Raw genomic sequence first — 16,710 nt, 5'->3', positions numbered from 1 at the left:
TGTGGGGTCATTCTAACACTTTGAAGGGGTTTGACACAGGATTGAGCGAAAAGGGTTTGAGCATCCCCGCCAACTCTGAACTTTGATCCGAGGAAGGGTCTTTGTGTGAAGGGTCATTGATCTGAATCGTTATCTGTTTGCACCCTCTACAGAAGCTGCCCGACCTGCTGAGAGTTTCCAGCATTGCGTTTTATTTTATTTCTGATATTCTTACGAGCACGGTCATTTTCAGCGTGAATTTAATTTTACAAGCCACGCTTCCTGAACAAACGAGGTCACCAAAAGTTTCAAATGAGGACCCCTTGGGCTGCAATATGACTCAACACAAAATATGAATGTGTAGGGCCGTGAAAGATATGACTCCAACCACGAGTGTGCTTTCCGTTTGGTGCCCATTGACTTTAACATTATTAGGGCTCCTTTTGTCCAAGTCAAGCGCTACGTTGATGTCAAGAGCAATGAGTCTCACTCATTGGTGACTCACAAATTTGTAACTGAGTAAGCGCCCTTTATGGGCGACTATTTGCATACCTGGGCAAGGTATGCAAGCAAAGAATTTCAGTGTGTCTTGTCACATGTGACAATAAAGTATTCTATCCTATTCTATCCTATTCTATCCTATTCTATTCTATTCTATTCTATTCTATTCTATTCTATTCTATTCTATTCTATTCTATTCTATTCTATTCACCTCTGGAATTCAGCTTTCTGGTTCATGTTTACACCAGTACTGCGATGAAAGCAGGAGAGATGTCCTGAAGAAACTCTGACTGGACATTGGTTATCAGGTTATGGGCAAGTAATGCTTGGTCGGTAGTGGTATTCCTATAGTTATATTATTGTCACGTGTACCGAGATAGAGTGAAAGACTTTGTTTTGTCTGCTCTTCAATCAGATCATACCACACATGTGTGCACCAGGTGGTGCAAAGGAGCAAGTAAACAGGGTGCAGAATATCGTGTTACAGCTGTAGAGGAAGTGCAGATTAAAAAAAAGTGATTTCCTCAACGAGGTAGATTGGGAGATCAGGAAAACATCCTCAGCATACGAGAGGTCCACTCAAAAGCCCAATTCATGTACCACCTGAATCTGGTGGTGAGGCCTTTCAAGTTACTGTGCCTTGTTTCCAATGGGAGATGGGAGAGGAGGGAATGATCGTGTTGTGAGTGGTGCTTGATCACCATGATCATATTGAATGGCGATGCTGGCTTCAATGGCCAAATGGCCTACTCCTGCACCTATTGTCTATGTATCCAGGTATTATATGGGCTGATTCTCTGAGGCAGTGTGGTGTAGATGGAGTCGATGAGGTGGAGGCAGGTCTGTGCGATACACTGGGCTGCATCCATGACTCTCTGCAGTGTCCTGTGGCTTTGGTTCGACCTGTTGCCGTACCAAGCCGCGATGCATCCTGATAGTGTCGGAAAGAACTGCAGATGCTGGTTTAAATCAAAGATAGACACAGAATGCTGGAGTAACTCAGCAGGACTGGCAGCATCTCTGGAGAGAAGGAATGTGTGACATTTTGAGACCCTTATCGTCACCCATTCCTTCTTTCCAGAGATGCTGCCTGTCACGCTGAGTTACTCTGGCATTTTGTGTCATGCATCCTGATAGCATGCGTTCTTTGTGCATCTGTAGACATTGGTAAGATTCACTGGGGACATGCCAAATCTCTTCAGTCTTCTGAGGATAACACCTTCAACAACACCTTCCAACACTCTGCTGATCTTTGAGAGTAGATCTTTGGAGCATTATGGTCTGCCTAGCCCTTTATGCTCTTCTAATGCCGCCTCAGCGTTTAACAACCCACTGCATGTTTCCAATAATCATTCAATAATCTTTTACAATTTTTCCCTATTGATTTACAGGATGTGGATGTTGCTGACTAGACAAACATTTATTACCCATCCATAACTGCCCTTCAGAAGTTGATGAACGTTGTCCTTGAACTAGTGCTAGACTCTCTGGTGAAGATGATCCCGCAGTGCGATTGGGAAAGAAGATCCAGGATGCAGATACAGCAAGGATAAAGCCACAGCGATATATTTCCAAGCAAGTCATCTGTTTTGCAATGACTTTGCTTCCCTCCTGTGTTGCCATCCTTGCCCTTCTAAGCAGTTTGAGAGGTGCTATCGGAAAGGCATAGGCCAGAGCATTTTGCACATGGTGAAACACTGCAGTCATGCCACCCTGAAAGTGGAGGGAGTGAATATTCCGGGGGATGGTCGCGGCAGAATGGGGAGGAATGGGGTGTCAGTCAAGGGGGCTGCTTGACTGCTTTGTTCTAAATGGTGTTGAGCTTTTAGTTTAATTTAGAGATACAGCACGGAAACAGGCTCTTCGGCCCACCGAGTCCACGCCAACCAGCAATCCCCGCACTAACCTACACACATTAGGGGCGATTTACGATTATACCAAGCCAATTAACCTACAAACCTGTACATCTTTGGAGTGTGTGAGGAAACCGGAGATACCAGAGAAAATGCACGCAGGTCACGGGGAGAACGTACAAACTCCCTACATACAGCACCCACAGTCAGGATCAACCCTGGATCTCTGGCACTGTAAGGCAGCAATACCACTGCTGCGCCACCGTGCCACCCAGCTCTTTGAGTAATGATGGAGCTGCTTGTCTGCCTTTTACATAATGAAAAGTGTCTAGGCAGTCAAGAACGTAAGGAGCAGGAGAAAGTCCCTCAAGCCAGCCCTGCCATTAAATATCACCATGCATGTTCTATGGTGGCCTTGACTTCACTTCTATTCCTCATTACACTCAGTTCCACGATCTTCCAAAAATGCAAACACTTCCACTATAAATCCCTCCTGATGATCCAGCCTCTGGGGCAGAGAATTTCACAGATACCCACCGTGCGCAAGAAGGGATTCCTGCATGCCTCCTTTTTAAATGACTGCCCCACAATCTTGTACCTCTATCCCCTCACTTGAGGTACTCCTATGTGTTGAGGTATCTCAACAGGATGTTATATACTTCACAACAGCACAAGAATAGAAGAACACAAGCAAATAGAAGCAGCATTAGGCCACTCGGCCCCTCAAGCCCAATCCCGCAACTCAATATGATCATAGCTCACCTACACTGGCCTCAACTCATTCTTTTAAATTCCAAGAATATAGATCTAATTTGTTTAGCCACTTGAGATGGGTGACTAGAATTGGCCTGGTCTGCCTTCAATGCCAGAAGATGCTTGTTAAAATAAAGGGACCACTACTGTGCACAGAGAACTCCAGGTGTGAGTGAGTCACGTAGTGGAGTATCCAGCCTCTGCCCTGCTCTTTTAACGACATGTTTTTGACTACATGTTTCTGGTCAATAACGCCAGTCAAACTGAATGTTGTGTAGGTTGTGTCGTGTAGGAGAAAGCCATTGCCTGGATTTGACTGGGGATTAGAGTGGAACTGTTTCAGTGTGTGCGGCCATGGAGTAAAGATAAAGCTGGCAGTTTGGCGGCTTTTTCACCAGGTTGTCCTGGCCCGTGAAGGCATCTTACATTTGTTGTCCTTCTTTCAGGACAGGGAGTTGAGCAATGGGATCTCCATAATTTACAGTGCGATACGAATGTAACATGATGATCTATCGGTCCGTAGCTGAATGTTGACACTGCCTGGCCTGGGATGGACTGCTTCTTTATCCATGGAATTGTCCTGTGCAACCTCGAGCCAGTTAGCTGATGGTTTACAGGGCTATGTGATTGAGAGTTAGTGACCCCGGGTTAGATAGCAATTTAAAGGTTTAATGATTTAAAGAATAGGATAAAGAGTTAGTGATAGAGTTAGGTAATGGTTTACTGGGCTACGTGATTTGAGACCTTGTGACCTGGTTATCATATTATTTAAGTGACCACATTTGTATTATGGCGAGGATCTGATTGAATGAACTGTGGCCCGGTACAGGGGTCACTTTGCTGTGAGACAGTTGAACTAATTACAAGATGAGGCACATACATTTACAGAAGCCCTGTTGGAGATGGCAGTGTGCATCAGTCCTGATGTCATCTTGTGTTTCAGACATTCACTAATGCACTGGTTCACCATTAGCCATTGTAAAATTCAAGTGTTATGCATTATGCATATTTGTCGAGGCTATCAGATATCAGCTCTAAGAGCATCAGAACAGATTCTGCACTCTGAAGATTTTGTCCCTGGAGAGATCCCAGTTTCTATCTTTGGAAGCAGCTTGCTTCAACGTAATCTCCTGGCAAATTGGATGTCTCTCCTCATGACTTCCCTTTCAGGCTGCTTGGTCAGGCCTGGGATCCAGCAGGGAGCAACTCACAGCTGGAGCCCAAAACTGGAATTCTGCACCCTCTGCTTTCACAGAGAGGAAGGAGTGGCGAGAGGTCAGTGGGCTTCATTCAGAATTGTTGAGGAAGCATCAAAGAGTTCCTGGTGACCAGTCAGATACCAAGCAATCCCTGCAAAACTGCATGACCCCACAGGAAGCCAACCTATGACCTTTACTTTGGAGTTGTGGGAATGAACCACCAGGTCAGGATGTCAACACCACACCCAATGGATGACAGGAAGTGTCTGCTCATGACGACCGTTGTACTTTAATATTCCTTTGTACTGCTCGGAATTTCCACTACAATCTTGCACAATTTTGCTGTTTCACACTCACTGTTGTGTCGATTGTTGTATTTATAATTACTGTATCATAAGATCACAAGTGATAGGAGCAGAATCCGGCCATTCGGCTCATCGAGTCTACTCCGCTATTCAATCATGGCTGATCTATCTCTCCCTCCTACCCCCATTCTCCTGCCTTCTCCCCATAACCTCTGACACCTGTACTAATCAAGAATGCTTACTGCTTACTCCGTGAGCTTCATGCGAACAAGGAATTTCTTTGCACCCTGGTGGAAATGGCAATAAATGTGAATGAACTGGTATCCGGGTGGGGAAGAGGTACTGCCAAGCCTGACATTGCTGTAATGGGGACTGTCCCCACAAGGTCAATTGAGGAGTGAATTGGAAAAGGACGATACACTTTCATATAAATCGACAACATAATAGATTCCTTCCTGAAGATGGTAAAATACCAAAGTGAAGCAGCCCTTGCCTTTCATGCAGTGCAGGTCAAAGCTTCTAGTGATGGGAAGGGCACTTTGGCAAGTTGTTTCTATAGCTCTAAACAATATACATTCCAGCACTTGGTGTCTTTCTTTGTTGCTGAGTTATTCCAGCACTTTGTGTCTTTTCTTGTGGTCTGAAGAAGGAAATCGACCCCAAACGTCACATATCCATGTTCTCCAGAGATGCTGCCTGACCTGCTAAATTACTCCAGCACTTTGTGTCTTTTTTTTAATGTCTTTGTTGGATTGCAGTGAATCTCAGTCTGGTTCAAGGGGGATGGCAGTTCAATGGGTTGCTTTTGTGCTAAATCGAGTGACTTTGAAGCAGCCTTCACAGAGAAAGGGAGGGAGAATTCTGAAGGGTTACGGTTTGCAAGAGCTACAGTGGATTTGCAAGGCCAAGATTCTTTACTGCACAGATATAGTCTGTGACATGTTCTAGCGAATTCAGTAATTACTTTTCAGGCCAAAGTATTTTTTCTTGGTTAGGGCGGTGGAGGAATTGATGTTGTTAATTAAATGTCAGGAGGAAATGTTGATGCTTCCATTACATGAGAGGAATCCGTCAAGTCATTGATTTATGTGGACATGATTCTTCACTTCCAATGCACTCCTCAATTGGCCATGTTGGGCTATCCCCATTACAGAAATAGGAATACGCACATACGTGCGCACATACACACTGTGAAGCGAACAGGATAGGAGCTGGTTGTGCACTACATGAAGATTGGTAATGCTCCCACCATCTCTGTGTGCTTCGATGTACAACTCATGTGCACCGAATCATGGCATCAACAGTTCCTTTACATGTGAATTGTAGTGAAGCACTGATCACCTATTGTGATGTACTTAGCACTGTAACTTAATGTTATGCCATTTCACAAGGTTGTACGGTGATTAGTGTAAATGGATAGTTATGGTTGATGTTCAATGTCGACTAATTGGGATGAAGGGTCTTTTTCCATGCTGTATCTCATAGTTATATATTGTCCTAGAATTATATAATGTAGAAACAAACTCTTCAGCCATTGCATCTATGCCAACCATCATCTCTATCTAGTGTAAGAAAATAACTGCAGATGCTGGTACAAAATCGAAGGTATTTATTCACAAAATGCTGAAGTAACTCAGCAGATCAGGCAGCATCTCAGGAGAGAAGGAATGGGTGACGTTTCAGGTCAAGACCCTTCTTCAGACTGATGTTAGGGGGGCAGGACAAAGGAAGGATATAGGTGGAGACAGGAAGACAGTGGGAGATCTGGGAAGGGGGAGGGGAAGAGAGGGAAAGAGGAACTATCTAAAGTTGGAGAAGTCAATGTTCATACCACTGGCCTGCAAGCTGCCCAGGCGAAATATGAGGTGCTGTTCCTCCAATTTCCGGTGGGCCTCACTATGGCACTGGAGGAGGCCCATGACAGAAAGGTCAGACTGGGAATGGGAGGGGGAGTTGAAGTGCTCAGCCACCGGGAGATCAGGTTGGTTAAGGCGGACTGAGCGCAGGTCTATCTATACTAATCTCACTTGCCTGCATTCTTTCTATATCCCCCCTATGCTCTGCTCATTTAAATACCTGCTCAGATGGTTCTTAAATCTTGTTACTGTCCTTGCCTCCACCACCTCTTCTGGCAGCTCGTTCCAGATATCAGCTACTTTTTGTGTGAAAAATGTACTCCAGTGATTCTTTTTAAACTTGCTCCCTCGCCCTTAAACCAGTGCGCTCCAGTTATAGACACACGGTGTTCATGGGGAACAGATTATGGCTCCCCACCATATCTATGCCGCTCATAATTTTATATACCTCTACATTGGCAAAAACATTCTAAAAGGTATTGTGAGCTTGCATGTGTTGATGGCGCACAATGGGACGAGTTAATTTTGTGTATTGACTGTCATGGGAGAGACTTGGTCCATGGCATTCCGCACCAGATTCCTGAAGAAGGGTCTCGACCTGAAACTTCACCCATTCCTTCTCTCCAGAGGCGCTGCCTGTCCCGCTGAGTTACTCCAGCATTTTCATATCATCATATATATACAGCCGGAAACAGGCCTTTTCGGCCCTCCAAGTCCGTGCCGCCCAGCGATCCCCTATCCCACTATCCTACACCCACGAGGGACAATTTTTACATTTACCCAGCCAATTAACCTACATACCTGTACGTCTTTGGAGTGTGGGAGGAAACGTGAAGAGGAAAAAAATAGTCAAGGCAAATGTGGGTCCCTTGAAGACAGAAACAGGGGAATTTATTATGGGGAACAAAGAAATGGCAGACGAGTTAAACCGTTACTTTAGATCTGTCTTCACTGAGGAAGATACACACAATCTCCCAAATGTTCTAGGGGCCGGAGAACCTAGGGTGATGGAGGAACTGAAGGAAATCCACATTAGGCAGGAAATGGTTTTGGGTAGACTGATGGGACTGAAGGCTGATAAATCCCCAGGGCCTGATGGTCTGCATCCCAGGGTACTTAAGGAGGTGGCTCTAGAAATAGTGGAAGCATTGGAGATCATTTTTCAATGTTCTATAGATTCAGGATCAGTTCCGGTGGATTGGAGGATAGCAAATGTTACCCCACTTTTTAAGAAAGGAGGGAGAGAGAAAACGGGTAATTATAGACCAGTTAGTCTGACATCAGTGGTGGGGAAGATGCTGGAGTCAATTATAAAAGACGAAATTGCTGAGCATTTGGATAGCAGTAACGGGATCATTCCGAGTCAGCATGGATTTACGAAGGGGAAATCATGCTTGACAAATCTACTGGAATTTTTTGAGGATGTAACTAGGAAAATTGACAGGGGAGAGTCAGTGGATGTGGTGTACCTCGACTTTCAGAAAGCCTTCGACAAGGTCCCACATAGGAGATTAGTGGGCAAAATTAGGGCACATGGTATTGGGGGTAGGGTACTGACATGGATAGAAAATTGGTTGACAGACAGAAAGCAAAGAGTGGGGATAAATGGGTCCCTTTCGGAATGGGAGGCAGTGACCAGTGGGGTACCGCAAGGTTCGGTGCTGGGACCCCAGCTATTTACGATATACATTAATGACTTAGACGAAGGGATTAAAAGTTCCATTAGCAAATTTGCAGATGATACTAAGCTGGGGGGTAGTGTGAATTGTGAGGAAGATGCAATAAGGCTGCAGGGTGACTTGGACAGGTTGTGTGAGTGGGCGGATACATGGCAGATGCAGTTTAATGTAGATAAGTGTGAGGTTATTCACTTTGGAAGTAAGAATAGAAAGGCAGATTATTATCTGAATGGTGTCAAGTTAGGAGGAGGGGGAGTTCAACGAGATCTGGGTGTCCTAGTGCATCAGTCAATGAAAGGAAGCATGCAGGTACAGCAGGCAGTGAAGAAAGCCAATGGAATGTTGGCCTTCGTAACAAGAGGAGTTGAGTATAGGAGCAAAGAGGTCCTTCTACAGTTGTACCGGGCTCTGGAGAGACCGCACCTGGAGTACTGTGTGCAGTTTTGGTCTCCAAATTTGAGGAAGGATATTCTTGCTATGGAGGGCGTGCAGCGTAGGTTCACTAGGTTAATTCCCGGAATGGCGGGACTGTCGTATGTTGAAAGGCTGGAGCGATTGGGCTTGTATACACTGGAATTTAGAAGGATGAGGGGGGATCTTATTGAAACATATAAGATAATTAGGGGATTGGACACATTAGAGGCAGGAAACATGTTCCCAATGTTGGGGGAGTCCAGAACAAGGGGCCACAGTTTAAGAATAAGGGGTAGGCCATTTAGAACGGAGATGAGGAAGAACTTTTTCAGTCAGAGAGTGGTGAAGGTGTGGAATTCTCTGCCTCAGAAGGCAGTGGAGGCCAGTTCGTTGGATGCTTTCAAGAGAGAGATGGATAGAGCTCTTAAGGATAGCGGAGTGAGGGGGTATGGGGAGAAGGCAGGAACGGGGTACTGATTGAGAGTGATCAGCCATGATCGCATTGAATGGCGGTGCTGGCTCGAAGGGCTGAATGGCCTACTCCTGCACCTATTGTCTATTGTCTATTGTCTATTGTCTATTGTCTATCTCGGAGAAAACCCACGCAGGTCACGGGGAGAACGTACAAACTCCTTACAGTGCAGCACCCGTAGTCAGGATCGAACCTGAGTCTCCGGCGCTGCATTCGCTGTAAAGCAGCAACTCTACCGCTGCGCTACCGTGCCGCCCTATCTACACAATATTCCTCGTTCTTCAGTGTAAATACCATCAACAATTTGTCCTGGTCCAACCACATTGGCACCATGGCCAAGAAAGCACAGCAATGTCTCTATTTCCTCAGAAGACAAAGAAAATTTGACATGTCTCCAATGACTCTCAACAATTCCTATAGATGCACTGTGGAAAGCATTCTATCTGAATGCACTACAACCTGGTCTGGCAACACCTCTGTGCATTGCCTCACGAAACTGCGGAGAGTTGTGAACACAGTCCCCAGTCCAGTGGGTGGGAGAGGGAGTGAGTGGTGAGTGTGGGGATTGGTATTTCTGGAAGTGTGGTGATTCTGAAGGCTTAAAGGCAAGCAGGGGAGTTACCTTGGTGACCTATCAGTCCAGTGCTGCACTGATGGGATCCACCTGACCCGGGGATATCCACCTAGTCTGCCCCAGGGCAAGGTCATCTGTCTCCCTTCTCCTATTATCTGTGAGGCATCTGACCAGAAATTTGCATCAAATGTGTAAACACGAGGGGTAAATCCTCGCTTATCTTGGAAGTCTAAGAGGGGATCTTATTGAAACGTATAAGATTATTAAGGGGTTGGACACGTTAGAGGCAGGAAACATGTTCCCAATGTTGGGGGAGTCCAGAACAAGGGGCCACAGTTTAAGAATAAGGGGTAGGCCATTTAGAACTGAGATGAGGAAAAACTTTTTCAGTCAGAGAGTTGTGAATCTGTGTAATTCTCTGCCTCAGAAGGCAGTGGAGGCCAATTCTCTGAATGCATTCAAGAGAGAGCTGGATAGAGCTCTTAAGGATAGAGGAGTCAGGGGGTATGGGGAGAAGGCAGGAACGGGGTACTGATTAAGAATGATCAGCCATGATCACATTGAATGGCGGTGCTGGCTCGAAGGGCCGAATGGCCTCCTCCTGCACCTATTGTCTATTGTCTATTGTCTATAAGTCGTGGATGGAAACTGAGAAAGTTAAGTGCAGATATGGGCTTTTGATGCCATGTACAAGAGCAGTACCTCTTGTTTCTGGCCTGTGAGCATCAGTACGGATTTGCACTCAAGGTCTTGGTGAGGGACGTAAGCCCATGTGCATTGAAGTAGACACAAAGTGCTGGAATAACTCAACGGGCCAGTTCGCATCTCTGGAGAACATGGATCGGTGACGTTTCAGGTCAGGACCCTTCTTCAGACTCTTCCCAGCACATTGTGTCTTTTTTTGTAAACCAGCATCTGCAGTTCCTTGATTCTGCATTGAAGAAGATTTTGATTAGAGCATTCAATCGACAACCCTGGAAAAAATGGAGGTTTTGCACGAATTGTCACCCTGGGAATGGACAAAAGGGGCTTGTTTGGTTGTCTGAGGACTATTTACTAATCGCAGTTCCCGAGTCAACGCAGAGAAAAGGGTTCAAATCAAACACCCTTTCTAAATCTCTGAACAATCAGACAGCAGTCGACAAGGGGTAAAAAAGAAGCACGCTCATTATCAGTTTCCTGAACACTGATCCTGCTCCATAGCTTGGGGTGTGCACTGAGGAGGAGGCCAAGGCTGGTGACCATGGAAACGTTCTCCAGTCTCCAATGCCAGCACTTTGGTCGTCTATGTGTCTGCTGGGGCTTTTCGGCACAGCTCCGAGCCTCCGCTGAGCCTTCCCCTTCCTGCAGAATGGTTCTGTCTGTTATTTTTATTACAATTCCAATAATCGGCCGGGCTGACTTTTCCACTGTGTGATCTCTGTGCATGGACTGTCCGGGGGTGGAGGGAGATGGGGGAGGGGTAGTGGTGGTGGGAGATGGGGGAGGGGTAGTGGTGGCCTCAGGAAATGAAGCCATTCTTTGTTTGAAGTGTGTGCTGGGCACTCGTACAAGGGCCGGAAAGGCTGTTGCCTGCTCTATTTCTATTCCTTTTATTCATCCATCCATTGAGCATTTAACAGCATGATTTGCTCAGTTTATCCCAGATTCGTTTTGTTGTCCTCCTTATTTCTGGGGCCCCTGCCTTTTACAGTCTCCTCCTTCCCACAACACGCTCGGCAGGTTAGCGCGAGTTCCACAAAGGTCCTACAATCCTTCCTCCGAAAATAGCAGCTTGCTCCTATTTACATCGCCTTGCCTGATTTACTTATTAAAAGTGGCTTCTCGTCTTAAAATGGTCAATGCTTTGGACACCAATGGCAAAAATCCCAGACTACTACATCGGATATTCATTCCTTGTTATACAAAATGTCCCGTTCTAATGCAAGTTCTTACATCAGTCTGAAGAAGGGTCTCAACCCGAAACGTCACCCACTCCTTCTCTCCAGAGATGCTGCCTGTCCCGCTGAGTTAATCCAGCATTTTGTGTCTATCTTCAAATTAAATCAGCATTTGCAGTTCCTCCCTACACTTCTTATTCTGCTTGACAGGGTAGATGTGGAGCTGATGTTTCCCATTGCTGGATGGCTTGAGCCAGAGGTCGCCATTTTGAATTGAGGGACAGAAGCAAAGATACTAAATGTCTACCATATGGGAGGTCTCTACAGGGAGAGTTTGCACATACTTGGATTACGTTCAATAGTGACTAAGGGGAGACCTGATAGAAGTATATTAAATTATGAGAGGTATAGATGAGGTAGATAGTCAAAACCTTTTTTTTCCAGGATAGAAATTTCAAAGACAAGAGGCAATACCTTTGGGAGCAACGTTTATGGGAGATGTGTGGAGCATGAGTTTCACACAGAGAGCACCTTTTTTACGCAGAGAGCGGTGAAGGCCTAGAATGTGCTTCCAGGGGTGGTGGTGGATACAGATAGTGGCATTTAAGAGGCTTTTGGATAGGCACATGTATATGTAAGGAATGGAGGAAAACGAATAACGTGCAGGTAGAGGAGATTAGTTTAATTTGGCATCATTTTCAGCATGGACATTATAGGGCATTGGGCTTGTTCCTGTGCTGTACAACCGGAGTTGTAAGGGTAGGAAAGAACTGCAGATGCTGGTTTAAATCGAAAATAGGCACAAAATGCTGGAGTAACTCAGCGGGACAGGCAGCATCTCTGGAGAGAAGGAATGGGTGAAGTTTTGGATCTGAAGAAGGGTCTCGACCCAAAACATCACCCATTGCTTCTCTCCAGAGATGCTGCCTGTCCTGCTGAGTTACTCCAGCATTTTGTGTCTGTACAGTTCTATGTTTCTTGCCCTTCTCTAGGGCCCTCCCATTCACGTCCTTCCATTATTAAAACCACCTTATGCAAACTTCTGAAGGTAAACCATTAAGAACAGCTTCTTTCTCAGTCACAGTGTCTCAATTATCTACTTGTATCTTCATCTCAGCTCAGCTGCTCAGCTCAAATTTCCACAGAGCCTTTATACTTTACTTTAGAGTTTCGAGATACAGCGTGGAAACTTCAGCCCACTGAGTCTGACCTGCGATCACCCTGTACACTAACCTACACACACTAGCGACAACGTTTACAACTCACCGACGCCAATTAGCCTACAAGCTGTTCGCCTTTGGAGTGTGGGAGGAAACCGGAGTGCCCGGAGAAAACCCACGCGGTCACAGGGGGAACGTACAAATTACGTACAGGCCGCACTGCAGTCAGGATTAAACCCGGGTCTCGGGCGGTGTCAGGCAGCAACTCTACCTTTGTGCCACTGTGTCACCCCTTGCAACCCTGCAAACTCTTTCCCTTGTGATAGTCACCCAGCAACTTTTGAATCTGTCTCCACTGCTGCCCTTGGAAGTACATTCCAGACCCTAACCACTGGTTGTGATCAAAAGGCTGAAGAAATCTGTTAAGGAAATCACCAGTCTGGTTGACGACCTACTCAGTATAATAGCTGTCTGCGTGTACACAAAGTTGACCCACTTTAAGCCGATCGGTGAGCTAATCCACAAACTTTGTCCCTGGCAAAGTCTAACTGACGCGTTCCTGGCTCCCTGCTTCGGCCAGATGTCGGGAAGCTCGTCGGCATTGTAAATCCTGCGTGGTGTTGCTGCACTTTATTTATGAAAAGCCTAGCAACGGGACAGCTACAGTGGAGATGGTAACTTCTTCTATTGACTGGTGTAAACCCCACCCCACCCACTCTGCATTCCATTTAAATCCTCACCCCTATCGTTCAATGCTCCAAGACCTCACTCTATTCAACTCCACAGTGTCTTTACATTGACACTCACCTCTCACACTGGAATCTGGAATGGGCATTTGATCACAGGATTAATTCTTTGTTGAAATGGGTATGCATGACCAAATCTGGGGTTGTGCCTCACTTAAATGAAATGAACGCATTGAACGTTGAATTTTGTTTGCTGTCAACGACCATGGTAAGTCATCGTGGGGAAGGGCTATGGCAAGAAGTTGGGTGGTAATTGGGTAAAAGAGTCACTTATGGCGAGTCCGAAAACTTGTTGGTTGTAAAGGAAGTTTATTGCAGCCGCAATATTCGAATACAGAGTTAAACAACAAGGTAAAGGACAACCATCAAAAAATTACTGTCTTCTTCGAAGACTTCGCCGAACTGGCTATTTCGGGCGCCAAACGCGCACATGACATCGCTGGCCAATCAGCGATGTCGCTCCCTGGACCAATCCCCATGATCGCGTTCACACGTGACCTCGCTGGCCAATCCGAGGGTTCGACGACCTGGACCATTCTTTATGGTCGCTACATGACCCCCCCCAGAACCCGAGGTGCGGAACCTAGCAGGGAGCCGGATTTCGCGACCATAACGAGTACGGAGAGGGACAGCCTGAACCACAGGAGCCGGGGGTTCCGGACTTGGCGGAACAGCCGGAACGGGAGGTCCTGGAGGAACTACCGGAACGGGGGGTCCTGGAGGAACTGTCGGAACGGGAGGTCCTGGAGGAACTGTCGGAACGGGGGGTCCTGGACTGAGCGGAACTAACGGAGGTCGGCCTCTCCTAGGGGTTTGACCGACCAGGACTGGTTGATCCGGATCCAAATGTGCATGTCTAAGGTGAAGGTAGCCGTTCCCTTACGCAAAACCCGGAACGGCCCTTGATAGACCCTCTGCAACGGGGCGCGATGGGCATCTTTACGCAGAAAAACAAACTCACAGTCCTTCAGGGAAGGCGGTTCATGTACCATGGGACACCCATGACGTGAAGTTGGAACTGGGGCCAGGGAGCCCACCCGTTCCCGGAGAGATGCTAACACTGATGGGACTGTAGGCAGCTGGTCTGAAGGGTCCGGAAACAAATCTCCGGGTACTCGAAGTGTCGAGCCATATACTAGCTCTGCGGACGACGCACCGAGATCTAGCTTAGGAGCAGTCCGGATGCCCAAAAGAACCCAAGGGAGCTGGTCTACCCAGTCCGGGCCTTCAAGCCTTGCACTGAGGGACGCCTTAAGTTGGCGGTGGAACCTTTCTACGAGTCCATTTGCCTGGGGGTGATATGCAGTAGTGGGTTGTAACTTGGACCCGTACAGTTCTGCGAGCGCGGCCCAGAGGGACGAAGTGAACTGTGGCCCTCTGTCAGTGGTAATAACTGCCGGGACCCCGAAACGAGCTACCCAATGAAGGGCCAAAGTCCTAGCACAAGACGCTGACGAAATATCAGACAATGGGAAAGCCTCTGGCCACCGGGTGAACCGATCCACCACCGTGAGGAGGTGGGTGTAACCCCGGGAGGAAGGCAAAGGACCGACCAAATCCACGTGGATGTGGAAAAAAACGAACAGCCGGGACCTCGAAATCCTGTACGGGGGGCTGGACATGACGCTGGACTTTAGCGGTCTGACAGGGAACGCAGGCACGCGCCCAACCCGCTACCTGTTTCCGTAGGCCATGCCAGACAAACCGAGCTGCTACCAAAGCAGAGGTGGAGCGGATGGACGGGTGCGCCAGCCCATGAATGGCATCGAAAACCCGGCGCTGAAGGGAGGGCGGTACTACCGGCCTGGGACGGGGAAGAGAAACATCGCACCAGACTTTTGTGCCTTCTGACCCACAAGCTACCTGGGCCAACTTCAATCCCGAAGTGGTGGACTGGTATGCCGAAGCGGTATCCGCTAGAAGCTGTGCCTCCGCAAGCTCTTGGGGATCCACTTCGCAGTCCACCGCCGAAATAGGGGGAAAAGCAGGTCTAGACAGGGCGTCAGCAACGGCATTAAGCTTACCCGCGACATGACGGACATCGATGGTGAATTCGGAGATAGCAGTCAGGTGCCGCTGCTGGCGGGCCGACCATGGGTCAGACAATTTGACAAAAGCAAATGTTAATGGTTTATGGTCCGTAAAGGCCACAAATGGGCGGCCCTCAAGGAAGTACCTGAAATGACGAACAGCTAAATAGAGGGCCAAAAGCTCTCGGTCAAATGCGCTATACTTCAGCTCAGCCGAATTTAGTTGCCGGCTGAAAAACGCCAAAGGCTGCCAACGGCCACCGACCTGCTGCTCCAGAACCCCGCCCACCGCCACGTCAGAGGCGTCAACCGTCAGGGCCGTGGGGGCGGAGGGGCTCGGGTGGACCAACATGGTGGCGTCTGCCAAAGCTGCCTTGGCTGCTGTAAAAGCCGACTCTGCGGTCGGGGACCATATCAACTCTACCGGGTTCCCTGCAAGGCATTGGAAAAGCGGGCGCATGACTCGCGCAGCTGCCGGGACGAACCTATGGTAGAAATTAACCATGCCTACGAACTCCTGTAGCCCTTTTACTGTGGTGGGCCTGGGAAATGCCCGGATAGCCTCCACCTTTTCGGGCAAAGGGGAGGCGCCGGCAGGGGTAATTCTGCGCCCTAGAAAATCAAGAGCAGGAAGGCCGAATTGACATTTGGAGGGTTGGATTATGAGCCCGTGGTCTTGGAGCCGCTGGAAAACGGTCCGCAAGTGGGCCTGGTGTTCCTGCACTGAGGTGCTGGCAACCAGGATGTCGTCTAAATAAATAAACAAAAAGGGTAAACCCCGGCCCACGCGGTCCATCAGTCGTTGGAAAGCCTGTGCCGCGTTCTTTAAACCGAAAGGCATACGCAACCATTCAAACAACCCGAACGGAGTAATCGTTGCAGTTTTCTGTATGTCCTCCGGTCGCACCGGGATCTGGTGGTATCCTCGCACCAAATCGATTTTGGAAAACACCACCGCTCCTTCCAGCCCAGATGAAAAGTCCTGTAGGTGCGGTATGGGGTAGCGATCAGCCGTGGTGACAGCATTGAGACGCCGATAATCGCCACATGGTCTCCACCCCCCAGATGCCTTGGAGACCATATGTAACGGCGAGGCCCACGGGCTGTCAGACTGACGGACAATTCCCATTTCCTCCATCTTCCTGAACTCCGCCCGTGCCACCACCAGTTTGTCTGGCGGTAGTCTCCTGGCCCGAGCGAAAACGGGAGGGCCTTCGGTGCGGATGTGATGGACCACGCCGTGCTTGGCCGAAGGCGTGTCAAAACGTTGAATGAGCAGCTCTGGAAACTCTGCCAGAATCTCAGCGTA

The 16,710-nt window shown here is 47.9% G+C and overlaps 1 protein-coding gene across 1 annotated transcript in view; it reads right to left on the bottom strand.

Annotated features, from left to right (window-relative positions):
* palm1a (paralemmin 1a) overlaps positions 1–16,710 on the bottom strand; it is a 138,847-nt gene that overhangs the window by 85,596 nt on the left and 36,541 nt on the right. The window lies entirely within an intron of this gene.

The sequence above is a fragment of the Rhinoraja longicauda genome, chromosome 28, assembly GCF_053455715.1.
Source record: "Rhinoraja longicauda isolate Sanriku21f chromosome 28, sRhiLon1.1, whole genome shotgun sequence".
NCBI classification, from domain to species: domain Eukaryota; kingdom Metazoa; phylum Chordata; class Chondrichthyes; order Rajiformes; family Arhynchobatidae; genus Rhinoraja; species Rhinoraja longicauda.
The sequence above is the reverse complement of the archived record's forward strand: the minus strand, read 5'-3'. Positions and strand labels throughout refer to the sequence as shown.